We start from the raw sequence: 14,083 nt of genomic DNA, 5'->3' as shown, positions 1-14,083 counted from the left end.
AGGATATGCCTGTATGAGTCTTACATTATCCAGGTTTCTGATGGTCTGTGTCGGAGTGACAACCTCTGTCATTTCTGCATTAAGGTGGCTTCTATTCTCATCTGCATATCAGTTATCCATGTCCTGACCACGTTTATATTATGTTATGTCAACTTTCTTGTCAAACTCAGTCCATTCGAAAAAATATACAATACAAACAATGTACATCACATACATTCAAATGAAAAGAAAAAAATGGCAACTTTTATTTATTTGTTTATTTTTTATAAAAGTCAGTTATTCCATTCTTCAAAACGATACTCCCTCATTTGTTGTTTTGATGGTGGTGGAGAGCGCTGTCTAACACGTCAGTGCAAAAGTTCTCATAGGTGTTGAATTTGGGTTGAGATCTGGTCACTGCGAGGGCCATAGTATAGACTATGACTCACATCATTTTCATACTCATCAAAACATTCAGTGAACCCTTTTGAACATATAAATTGGGGCATTGTCATCCTGAAAGAGACCACTCACATCAGGATAGAAATGTTTCATCATAGGATAAAGGTGATGACTCAGAACAACTTTGTGTTGATTTGCAGTGACTCTTCCCTCTGAGTGGACAAGTGGACCCAAACCATGCCAGCAAAATGCCCCCCACCCAATATGGACATAAATACAAAAAAACTACTTAAAACCAAGTCAGCACTTTCATTTCAGTCATTATTTCATTTAAAATCAAATATGCCGGAGTCAAAACAACCTAAATGTGTCACTGTCTGAATGATGGACTTTACACTGCTGCTAGTTTTCCCCTGGCTGTTTCCAGGTTATCCTGGTGCAGTCATAGGGGGAGTTTATGCATCAGCCTACCAGTGGAGGTCTCACACCCATCAAATAGGACACATGACATTTATTATATTATTTACAATATTTCTTTAGTTTGTAGTCTGTATATATAAACACATTGCTGGTAATGTAAACATTTGTGAGCTTAAAATGCATGTCAAAACACCCCTTATCCTTACATATATGACTGAAGAGGGTCCAGTTAACTCACTTCTCCCATATATGTAGACATTCACACAGCAATAATCCAAATGATGTGCAAAACAGCTGATAATAATAATGGAGTAACATTAACGTACAACAGCAGTTTGTTAGCTACAACGGGTAGCTAGTTTATTTACAAATCAATTAGCATTGCTAGCTTTGGTTATCATCTGAAGTTAACAGTTAGCTACAGTGGTGGGCAGGTGAACAATTTAAACTGTGTTTGGTTGGAGCATTGACTGTATATAAAGATGGATGTCATGACAGCTCTCCAAAAGTGAAGCCAAAACATCTTGAGTGCCCCTTGGTGGCTGGCTGCAGTATAGGTCATAAGTCCTGTCCTCTCCATGTTAGTGGATGGGACATGAGCCAAACTAAAAAATCAAAGTACATGTCAAACAAACTTTTCCCAAAGATGGGGGTCCGACATCATGACTGACAGCTGTGACAGCCGCTCTGAAACTTCCATCAGGCAGTGGAACGACTGAGGGGGCATGTTCTGCGGGCCATCAACCTGTCTCCTGACTATACTGTGCAGACTCTGGCTCTAAATGACATAACACAAGCAAGATGGCCGCTCCCAGAAAGGACATATTTTGGCTCCACTTTTGCATAGCAGTAAGAAGTGGAGACGCATTGTCCATATTTATATACAGTCTATGGGTTGGAGTGGTTAACTCGATAAACTCATGCACACAACAAGACCACAAACATAAAGTTGGACTCACCTGTATGTAACGTTAATGTCTGCAGCAGCTCAGTGCGTCTCTGTAAAACACACTGCATTTACTTTGAAAATCCCCAGACTGGTTCCGCTGCCTCTGCTTCTTTTTTAGATAGTTTTATCCTCAAAGTGTTTAAAAGAAGTTGTGAATTATGTACATTATTTAGGCTATTTCTTTATTTACTTTAGCTCTCCTTAAATTGAGCTGCAGCCAACACGCTTCAAAACGCGCAACTTTTACTTTGAAGGTGAACTGTCTCCGTTTCTAGCTCCCTATTTTCTTAAGAAAAAGAAAAAGTTACAAAAGAAAATTCTACATTAGTAAATAGTTAAATAGTCATTTCATATCTCTGATCTGTTATTCCCTAATCTCTTATCACAGCCAGTGGCGTGTGCACGCACGTAATTTAACGTACTTCAACTGTTCATTCTTCCCTGGCCTAGTGGGTGGCTGTTAGGTTTTCATATATGGGAAACTCAGTTTTGTTTCATCAATTACTCAATTAATGAAAAGAGCATTTTGTTTTAAAGAATGTATATTTTCCACATAAATTGATTTGGAAGTCCAAGCAATGAGATAAAGACAGAAAATCTTATCTGAACCCAGGTGTAAAGTACAATTCCTTCAAAACTCAAATCCAGAAATTAACATATTTCCATTTGTCCCTCAAATAAATGCAATTAATTTTCATTCAAAAATTCTTTTGTTACAGTATGAAGACATTTTGTGGCCCATTGATACAAGATTTTGCTCAGTGCAGGACAGGGTACATCCTGATCTCTGGAAATAAATGTCTGTAAAGATGAAGAAGACTTGTCTTTTAAAAAAATAAATGGCCTCATGGCATTTTGAAGTAATTTCAGCAACAATAAAGTCAACGGGAAGTTGAAAAAGAAAGGAGTAAACAATAGAGAGAGGTGAAAGTAAACATTCTTGTAGGTTTCATGCTGCCACAGTGCAGTTCCCTTATGTAGCCCCTTAAGGCCCCTTAGGATTACCTAAGGGGGTTGAATGAGAAAGTTAATAGACACTCGGTACAAGAGAGCCTGTGTCCACCTGTTGTAATGCTTTTGCTATTTCCATCACGCCTTTGATAGCCCCTCATACGCAGTTCACAGAAGTACTGTCACAGAACTGTTCCCTGGACTCTTATCCAACACACATCAGCCATGAAATTGAATCCAGACATCACATGGTGGGATGCATCCAAAAGGTGTGCAAAATGAAAAGGAACCTAGGGTGTTGTTGTCGGACATGCCGGCTTGAATGCACACCCACACAGTGATGCAACATCATATCAAACCCCTAAAAGATGAAACAGGAAGGGCAATTATGCTGTAACAAAGATATGACTGAAAAACAGATGCTCAGATGAAATTTAGGATTTTATTGCCCAATATTATTATCCAGCTGAATTTCCTTTTAATTTAATATCTCTCCCAACTACCTCACACAGACTACTACTAGACATACAATGAAAGTCTTCATGGTTGACCTTGTGTGGAAAAAAATCACTCTAAAATAAAGTACTGTAGCAGTTGCACATTTGAAAGTGTCATTTGCTTAGCTAGTGGACCGTGAGGAATGCTTAGCTATGTACCGGAATGATACATAATAAAGATTTCACCTCACTAATCCAGGGATTTTCATGCAATATGTCCCAGTTAAAGATCTCTCTAGTGGCTTGCTGTTCAGGCATATTCACAAGTCTGTTCCATTGTCAAATCATCTCATTTACATTTACAGTAAGTCTGATGTTTGGAGCCTCCCATTCCATATCACCAATGATGGCCAAAACTAGTGTCAACTTATGTATTTTGTGAACGATCACAAAGCTTTCTTACCCAATGTTGCATTAAAGGATAAGTCTGTTGATTATTGTGAACAAATACAATGAAGAGACTGAAACCAACAATTAATTGATCTACTATCAAGTATTGTGTGCATACAACCTGATATATTCCTGTGTGTCATAGAGCTCCATTGTTGTCCAAAAACTATTAAAAGACATCAATGCTCTGGGTGACATGTTTCTTCACTACCATGAACACACACACTGTAGTTTGTTTTGACTCAATCCCAAACACACTGTCCTGCTGACTCACAAGCATACCAAACGTGTATTAATCCCCTACTGAAAGTAGTCCCCAACAAAAGCACTTTTCACTCCTATATGAGTAGCAAGTATTGCTAAAAACTACAATGATTCAATAGGGATGAAAGTGCTTGGAACTGAATGCCACACACAGGGAAGTCTGAAAGTATTTAGATACGGACTAACACTGTTGTTGTCTTTTCATGGGATTCGTTAACAATAACAAAAACTTAGAATATCACCAGTCTTATCCTTTAACGTTTTCTCAGAAATATTATAATTTTGAGCTGTGCATGTATGATGGCAGCTAATGGTAAAATTATTATATTTTACATGTCTTAGTTCACTGCCACGCATAAACAAATGTGGTACTGTTCTACTGTCATCTTTTCTTACCTATTGGCAGATCTTATACAATATTTATTCCATCCCTTTTCTTTGTTTTAGTTTGTCACTGTAGCACAATTGTGTCTGTGCTGAATGAGATAAAAATAAATAAAACAACATCCACAAAAATCCTTTGAGAGGATAAATGGGTATGTATTTTTATTTGCGGGAATAGGCTGGGCTCCTCCGGGTCTTCCCCAGTAATCCAAGCAGCAGTGCATACGGTGTGTATGTGAGAATAGTAACCCCCACCACCCCCTCCTCCCAAAAGGCTGCAGAACAGAATCCAACAAAGACAAAGATGCACAACACAACACAACACAACACAAGAGAGTGAAAGCTTGTTACATTACAAAGACCACCTCCTTGTCTTTATTGAACATGACTGGAGACTTGTTAGCTGAAAGAGATCGCTGACAGTGTCTGTGACATGACTGATCTGCCACAATGAACACAATGCCTCAGAGTTAATGAGTACATTCTATTGTATTATTTCCAATTATAAGCTTTTCAATGCAGGAGTAAGAAATAGAAGCTTATTAGTACATTTTCATTTTAGTGACTGTTTACTGATTTGCCAGAGAGAAGACAGTCATCTATGAAAATACATTTTTTAAATTTATCTAAAAAGGAGTTGTTAAATAACAATGTCACAGTTTAATCATGAAAACAATATATCTCAGCAGGAGATATTAGATATAGATCTCAAAGAATAGCTTGATCTCTTGGGACAGGCTATTTCAGAAGGACACTCAGTATAGTAGCTGCTTTTGTCCCCCAGTTTTAACTTAATCTTGAATGTAACCTTAAATAAGAATCATATCACTGTTTTGCTTAAAAAGCTGTCAATATTAGTTGCGTGGATCAACTATTGATGAATTAATTAATTCTTGGAAATCTAATTTGTTAATTTGTTTGTGTACAATTCAAGATCATCCTATATTACAAGAGGTCATTTGAAGAAAGTAATCATTTAGTGACCTCTGCTGGTGAAGGTGTAGTATTACAGTCTGTGCAATTGAAGAAGTATTTATTGATATGATTGATTATATGAATAGTTTCTTGATGTACTGCACATGTTATCTCTATACTGTGAAGTAGATTATAACAAAGGTACCCCAACCCCACACAAGTTTCTGGATGCAGAATCCAGAGACACACAGACATCATTTCTTACTCATCACAACTACTATTATTATATACTAACATTACATTCACTCATTATTTATGTATTATGTTTTGCACATAGTTCATCACATACACTGTATATACATGACTCTTACTTTCCACTAGATAGCAGCATTGAGAAGAAAAAGAAGACATGTCACAGAGCAGACTTGTAACTGAACTTGTAAAATGCATCACTGGAAACGCCTCTTTAAAGTGTTTTACAGAAATGTTTCTTACGGTTTGATTTTCTGAACTACTGATAATGGTAGGCTTGTTCTACCATGGACAAGTGGAAAAGTGTTGCTGCCCAACAAAGCAAAATTACTTTGGGTTGAGAGCTCAAAGGATTCTAATAGACAAGAGCCACCCCAACCACAGTCTGTACACCCTATCTTATACCACACCAACAGACAACTGGCTTCATTCCTCTGGCTGTGAGGCTTCTGAACTCCACCACATCCTCTGCATCCCTTATATTTATTGCACAATGAAATTTACATTGAAATATTCTGTTGCACTATAACTTGTATATTACATTTATTTTGCACATATTGTAAAAACTGGGTATTTACAGTCTATAAATATTATTTTTCCTTTTTAATTTCTTCTTGAGTGCTACTTTTTTTTTTAGTTTGTTCTATTTTGTGGCTAAATGTATTGTTTTTTTCTATTCTAATTTAAAATGTTTTAATATTTGTCAATACATGTGTAGTATGGAGGGGGCTACAACAGAATTTCATTGTGCAATTCTGCACTGTATAATGACAGTTAAAATGAACCTTGCACCTTTTTGACATCTGTTTTACCATTAAGTTAGTATGTCATAGCAAAGTATCATTTCTGTCAAAACAGCACATAAAATTTGCTTCAACTACAAAAAGGAGCTAAAAAACCAGTAACCACCATCATACCTACTGCACTGTGCCACAGCCAACTACACAGCTAAAACAAGAGAACTATATAAATTCAAAACTAGCTGATGAGATAGCCAGAGGTTAGTCTTAGCTAAAGCTAAATTTGTTATCCAATTAAACTGAGGCAGCAGCATCAAAACATGATGAAGAAAAAGAACAGTTAACTAGTTCTGCTAAAATGTAACTAACATTGGCTTAGCTCAGCAGAGTATCAGTAACTGTCCTCTCCACAGGAATTTGACTCCACAGGAATTCATGCATTTTGAATCCTTAAATTGCCTAATTAAATCACATATTAAAATATATAAAATTGTAGATTCATTTTTCTATTCATTTCAGTATAAATTTTAAAAGTAGAAAAAATGTGAAAAACAACAATGGAAGAATCTTTATTTTACCAATGTGTTTCGATGCAGGGCCTTCATAAGGCTTAGTTACAGAATATGGCTGAATTTTGTTTTTATCCAATGAGAGCAACTTGAAAATAAAAGTACACAACAAAATGAAAGGTGAAAAGCAGAAAACATACCCATCACAAAAATGGGGATAGAATTTAAAGCCTGGGTGCTAATAAACAGCTAATACAGTTAAACACTACAAAATTACGAAAACTCTGATGCTAAAATTAGCTTTTTAAGATTGTAAAATCAGGAAGCCTTTTTACATTTCCTAAGGAAGTTCATGTCACTCCCTCTGGGCCCCATATTGACCTTATTAAGACTAATAAAGGAACACACCAATGAATGTTTGTCCTTCGAAAAATGTCTGGCTTCTGGGTGTTTTATGTTTCCCCTTTTCTGTGAGTGTGATAACATTTTTGCTCTACAGGTGATTCAGCCTTCTTGAAGAGTATATTATTTTTTACACATTCTGTATATCAGCCTGGTATATCAGTGTATAGTGTATATCAGTACACTAGTTGCTGTCCACCAGTGTTAGTATTTTTCTTGATATTTGGTCACATTATGCACCCAAACATTTTCCAAATAATGACACTTAGTCTTGTGACACATGGTCTTTTCTTTTCATATCACACAATAAAATTGTATGTATTTTGTAAATTGCATGTAAATTTCCCCTGTGTCAGTCTTAGGCTAGTCTATGGCTGCCACTTAGATACTTCTGGGTCACTTCACTCAATTAGGAAACTTGCCAAGCAAAAAAGACTATGGGCACATCTCAAGTCTCTTATTTTATGTCTCCTCGCTCCTTGCTCCTCACTCCTCATCTGAACCAGAAGTTCACATGGGCACTGTGATAAACTAATAAAGGTGCACAGTTATCACCGCTAGAGCAGCTGTTTCCTCTCTGCAGCCTGTTACCTGTTTAACAAACACCTAAATAAAAACCTGCATTTTGTATTTATACTGTGTCCTGCTCAGAGGCACAGGAACCATTTCTACTCGCAGAATGCGTTTATACTATTTATTTATTTATTTATATTGATTATTCGCATCTGTATTTTTTGATAATCCTGATCGTGAATTCATTATTCGGTAACTCAGAATATAATCAGGGTGTCTTCTGAACACTGGAAAATATGTATTTGGCTTAATGTTCCAGGGAAAATGGAAATTATGTAACTCATATCAAACCCGACGCTCAGGAATTTTCAGCCTCACATGTGACTGAATGGAAATGACAATAAAGGATGTAAAATATGAATGTGTTTAACTGTTATTATGGATAAAATTAAAGTCAGGAAGAGTCTGTCTGTCTGCAAGAAACAGTCTGATGGAGGAAATAACATCATGAAAAGAAAAATCTTTCTAATAAATGAAGAAAGTTGTTTATGGTTCTTTTGTTGATCAGACCGACAATTAACAGATTTTTAACTATATGATGAATCAGAAAATAAAACATAAATTTGGGAATGATACACTTAAATTTAATCTGTAATCTGTCTCCACTTGGGTATGAAACTGCAGTGATGTATCAGATCAGTCTGATCAGCTGCAGCATCCAGTCAATAACTGATATCCAATAAGGGGGCATGTCGGCCGGTAAAAGACTTCTATGAAGGCTGCTCTCGTGTTTCCTCGCTCTTCAGAGATCCCTCAGAGATCCCTCCTCGCTCCTCGCTCCTCGGAGCAGAATAAGAGACTTGGGACGCCTGTCAAAATGGGGCATCAGGAACAACTTCTGGTTCAGGCGAGGAGCGAGGAGACATAAAATAAGAGACTTGAGACGTGCCCATAGTCTTTTTTGCTTAGGAAGTTTCCTTATTGAGTGAAGTGAACCGGAAGTATCTATGTGGCAGCCATGATAAGAGCCGGTCGAATTCTCTAACTGCTAAGGAAAGGTGCTTCAATGCTTCCTTTCTAATCTCCTTTAGCACATCGTACACTTGACTATCCTCTACGAAAGGAAAGGAGATAATTCCGTCCCACGATTCTTTGCGGCAGCAACACTTAAAGTGACCAAGCGATGCACCATTCATAAACTCAAACAATTAAACCCACATTACACATCCACAGCAGTCCGTGTACCCTCCGTCCAAAGCTGTGTTCAACTTATTTGATACACAAATATACAATGCATTATTTTGTTATTCTGTTTTTCGTGTAAATTAAATTAAATGGAAAGTCGGATTCTCTTAGCATCGCGATTGTCTTTCCTAAGTCCCTATGACTTCTCCTTCACATCTTTCTTGATCTTGTGACGTTTTCCATCAAGGTCAAGGGAAAGTGGTTAGGAAAAGACAATAGGAGGTACTTTTCGACCGCAGCCTATGTGTATATACCTCCTTGTGTGTCATTTTGTCTGGTCGGTATGAATGAAACTTGGGGCATGAATGGGAGGAAATAGTCACAACTGGCCTGAGGATAGGACACACAGGACAAACACTTTACAAATAGGCAAGCACCCAACCGGACTATTCACTCAATGTAATGAACCACAAACACTTAAACATGTACTACATGACTGTAACAGTTACAATGGGCAACAAAGGGATCTAATAGCAGCATTAAAGGGAGCAAAACTTGATTTCTCTGAGGGAATCTGTTAGGAAGAGCTCATATCAGACAACTAAATACACCCCTTCTGACGCGTGTGCCAAGTTTCGTGAGTTTTCGAGCGCCCCTAGCCCCTGCCCATGGCAACAGCTTTTGATGAAAACTCAAAAGCTTCACCATTTAGCATCATTAACGTTTTACAACTTAGCTGACCAAATTTTAGGTGGATCTGTTTAGCCTGCTAGGAGTAGTTAGTAAAAGTATGGCGCCTATAGCTTCCTGTTGCCAGTAGGTGACACTGTTACTATGATTCAATATGGGCCTGTACATGTCTTCAGACCGGGACTCTTTTCAAATATGTGAAATTTGGGAAAGATCTGACCATGTGGAGTCAAGTTACAACAGTTTGTTATGCAACAGCAAAACATTGGAATTCGCCACGTTGCTACGGCAACAGCATTCAATGAAAACTCACAATCTTCACAATATAACATCATCAAGGTCTTAAGGCTTTTCTGACCAAATTTGAAGGCGATGTGTAAAACTTTCTAGGTTGAGGTCGTAAAAGTACAGCACCTGTAACTTCCTGTTGCCAGTAGGTGGCGCTATGACTGTGATTCAATATTGACACACAGATGTGTTCACAAGGGCACCCTCATGAAACATGAGAAATTTGGGGCAGATTGGATGATGTACGTTAAAGTTACAACAACTTCCTGTTTCATGGCGAAACATCGAAGTTTGCTGCGTCACCACGACAAGGTTGTTCAGTGAAAACTCAAGATTTTGATAACTGTTCATCAGAAAGGTCTTTAGATGACACTGAACAAATTTGAAGTTGGCGGAGTTAAAGCTCTAGGAGGAGTTTGTTGAAATACAACCTATGGAAATGGCAAAAACTGCATCAAAATTGCACATTAAAGTCAAAATGGCTGACTTCCTGCTCGACTTGGGGCATGGCTCCAAGAGGCTTTTTTGTGCATCTGGACATGATACATGTGCCCCATGCGCCCATGCCCATGACTCATAAAATATCAAATTTTTCACCACTTCTGACGAATGTGCAAAGTTTGATACGTTTTCGAGCATGTTTAGGCCCTCAAAAATGCATTTCTTTTGGAAGAAGAAGAAGAAGAAGAAGAAGAAGAAGAAGAAGAAGAAGGAGAAGAAGAAGAAGAAGAGGAAGAAAAAGAAAAAAAAAAAAAGAAGAAGAGGAATTCCTTCAGTTTCAATAGGGCCTTTGCACCACGAGGTGCTGGGGCCCTAATAATATATAATTACTTAATTAGTAAAGCACCTTTCAAAAAGAAAGTTACAGGTAAAACAAGGAATAAAAAGGTAAATAAAATCCAAAACCTAAACGATACAATGAGATAAAATTATAATTAAATTAATTAAAACCACTGGTTAAGAAAAAACTGGTAACCTTTAATGACAGGGTCAGATTTTGTGATCTGTGACTCAAATTATAAAGCTTTATGCCTTACAATAACTGTGGGTAAACTATCTGCAAGCAAGGAAAGGTAACAAAACTGTTTTGGTTGGTCCACCGCTTTGGTCCAAACTGAAATATCTGAACAACTATTGGATGGATTGCCATTAGATTATGTATATACATTCATGTCCCCCTCAGGATGAATTGTAACAACTCTGGTGATTCCTTAACTTTTCATCTAGCGCCATCATCAGGTCAAAATTACATGATGATGCTGATGACATTTCTATCAGCTGTAATTTATGTTTAGTGCTAATTTGAAAATATTAGCATGCTAACACGCTAAAATAAGATTATCATCCTGACATTAGCATTTAGTTCAAAGCACTGCTTTCTGGTTAGACAAAATAATAACCAGCCCATGGACTTTAACTCTGAAGTTCCACAATCACAGTTACAACCACTGATACATGTGGGTGGGTGGATCCCCCACATCAGTCAGAAAGGTAGATCCAAAATTTAAACAATCGTTATGCAAGATTGGCTCATTTCACAATATATTATTGGATTATAATTATTGATGATTCATGTGTAAGCATCACTTTGTTGTTTCCCCTCTGAAATGTAGTGAAGTAGAAGTATAAAGTAGCATACTCAAGTAAGGTACAAGTACCTCAAAACTGGATTTAAGTACAGTACTTGAGTAAATGTACTCAGTTTGTCACAATTCCTGCTTAGGCCTTGTGTGTGTTGCCCTTGCCCTTTCTTTCTCTGTCCCTGCCTCCAGCCCTTTAGCGGTGTCTGCTCCAGTCTTTGCCATTTCTCCACCTATCCACCACATGCCCCTGGACTTTGCCTCCTGTTTACCACACGCACCTGCTCACCTGTTCCCAATCAATAATTGTCTGCACCTACTGCCCATTCGTTCATCAGTTCCTCAGTACAAATACCAGTCTCTATAATTCACTCCCTGCCAGTCTGTCATAGTTTCTTCCATAGACTCTTTCGTTTTCACCACCCTGACCCTGACACTAACTGTAACCCTGATTCTGATTCTGATTCTGCCTGTTCCCATGTTCCTGTTCCTTTTATTACCTGTTCCTGCACCTGTTCCTGCCTGATCCTGTGGTTTAGACCTTCAGCCTGTTTTTGACCTGCCTGCCTGCCTTTTCCCCTTTTGGACTTTGTTTGCCTGACTTTTGACTCATTCCCTGTTGACTAAATGTAAGCCTGTCTGTCTGTAGAGTCTGCATTTGGGTCCTCCACCTGTCTGCCCCGTTCTCATTCGTAACAGTTACCTTCCAGCACTGGTTTTCAAAGCCACATAGAATATCTAATATAATTTAAACAGGCCAAATCACCTGTATGAGATACAGTTGCATTGATCAAAAACAACATACTGCCAGCCAGTCATCAATCATGAAAACAAATGCAACACACAAACCGCATCATGAAGGTGAAACAGTGATCAAAGACAACAGAGATATGATGTCCACTGTCAGTGTGAAATGTAACTCAGGATTTTACAGTACAGTACATTTAAGTACTGTACTTATATACAATTTTGAACTACTTGTTCTTAACAATCTATTTTATACTCCAACTCCACAACATTTCAGAGCTAAACATTGTTTTTTTTCTACATTTATCTGACAGCTGAAGGTCACTTTTCAGATTGATTTTAGATATAAAATACTGTATATGCTCTCAGTTTAATTTATAATGTAGTGTATTAAAGATTAAAGTCCAACAGTATATAAATTTGATTTTAAAAATAAGTTCCCTCTGGATGTATGCAGTATGATCCAATAATATAATAATATATATCACTAACAGGGACCATTCTGCATAATAAGTACTTTTACTTTTGATACATAAAGTACATTTTGTTGATAATGTTTATTTACTTTTACAAGTTTGAATTTGTAACTTGTAATGGCGTATTTTTATTTAGTGTTACTACTTTTAATGAAGTGAATGAAAACTTCTTCCACCACTGGAGGATATTAACATTATAGAGGCTTGTAGTCTGCGCTGAACTGTTTAGTTATCATTTGAAGGCCAAATGAGTCCTCTTCAACGCTTTTAGTGGTGTTTCCCTTTAAAATAAATCCGACGTAACGTGACGCAGATGCTTCCATCCATATACCCTTGTGTGCCTCTCCTCACGCGGCAGCCATCCAGCGCACCTCCTGCATCCCCCTGGCCCAGCCCCCGTCTCCTGTCCTCTCCTCCCCCCCACCCCCACCCCCCCTCCACCTCCCCGGCGTGTGAGCCAGGATCACCGCTGCGGAGCTCTTGGTGAAGAACCGCAGGGAAACAATGAAAATCGAGGCGATGGAGCCGTGAAACAGCGCTATACGGGAAAGGGGGGCGCAGGTAAGCATTACCGGGTCTTGTCATTGAACTCTGAGTGCCATTGGCCGCGGCAGATCTGTCATTTTGTGGTGCACGCGCTTGTGGAGCGGAGAGAGTGGAGTGTGCATCAAGGACTAGAAATAATACATGGGTACGTGGATAATGGAGTAACCGTGCAGGAAGCTTAGCGTTTATGTGAAGGCGGTCATCCATACATCACAAGGCGCCGGCTATTTCCTGCTGTCTGTTTATTTTGGTGCAGCTGATGGAGGGATGCTGCGCAGTGCACTCCGACAGATGTTTGCGCGTCTTGTCATCCTGTGCGCCCATGTTTGAGCGTAAGTCCGCGGGGCCTTTGGGCGTCTGATACATGATGTCTACGAGTGTCAGCGTCGTATCAAGACAGATATATAATCTTACTTTTCTTGGTGAATAGAAACGTCCATTGGGAGCCCGCTGCTTCTGCATGGAGAAACAGTGTATCTTACATTCAATGTAAATGCCATCTGTGTTTGTAGGCAGCAAAGTCGTGACAGGTTGCCTGGCGCAGCAGTTTGACCTTGCAGTATTTCTGTTTTTCAGTAAAGCCCGTCCCATCTGACAGATAATAACAGAGCATAGTTCTCTCTTTTCGTGTGGCTTTCTAAATGTTGCAAGTGAATTACTATAATCATATCAAAGCTTCGTCCTGTTTCCAAGAGGCTGTATGGTGTTAGCTCAGTGTTAATTGACTTCACTGCAATTTTTCTTCCACATCTTTAATATAAAAGCCTAGAAGACTATTTCTTAATGTAACAACACAAAGCACAGTCAGGAATGAGTGCATACAGTGTAGAAATTGAGATTCTGTTACATAGATTTTAAGGGGTTACCTTCGTACAAAAACACATGATGTATTTTGACAATTTATACTGACTAATAATTTAATAATCTATGTCTCCTGTACCCAAAAGATGCTTACTTGTTGTCAAATTAAGTGTTTAGACAGAGTGAACAGAACCAAAAACTAA

At 38.3% G+C, this 14,083-nt stretch overlaps 1 protein-coding gene across 3 annotated transcripts in view; it reads left to right on the top strand.

The window, feature by feature from the left end:
• Positions 1–12,984: 12,984 nt before the first annotated feature.
• Positions 12,985–14,083, top strand: part of snphb (syntaphilin b) — a 37,971-nt gene continuing 36,872 nt past the window's right edge. For all 3 annotated transcript variants that reach the window (XR_006096022.1, XM_042410460.1, XM_042410459.1), the window contains exon 1: positions 12,985–13,094. The gene's annotated coding sequence lies outside the window, so the exon portion shown is untranslated. The remainder of the gene's footprint in view (positions 13,095–14,083) is intronic.

The sequence above is a fragment of the Thunnus maccoyii genome, chromosome 4 (assembly GCF_910596095.1).
Source record: "Thunnus maccoyii chromosome 4, fThuMac1.1, whole genome shotgun sequence".
Taxonomy (NCBI): domain Eukaryota; kingdom Metazoa; phylum Chordata; class Actinopteri; order Scombriformes; family Scombridae; genus Thunnus; species Thunnus maccoyii.
Note: the sequence above shows the minus strand (reverse complement) of the source record. Positions and strands in the feature narration are given on the sequence as shown.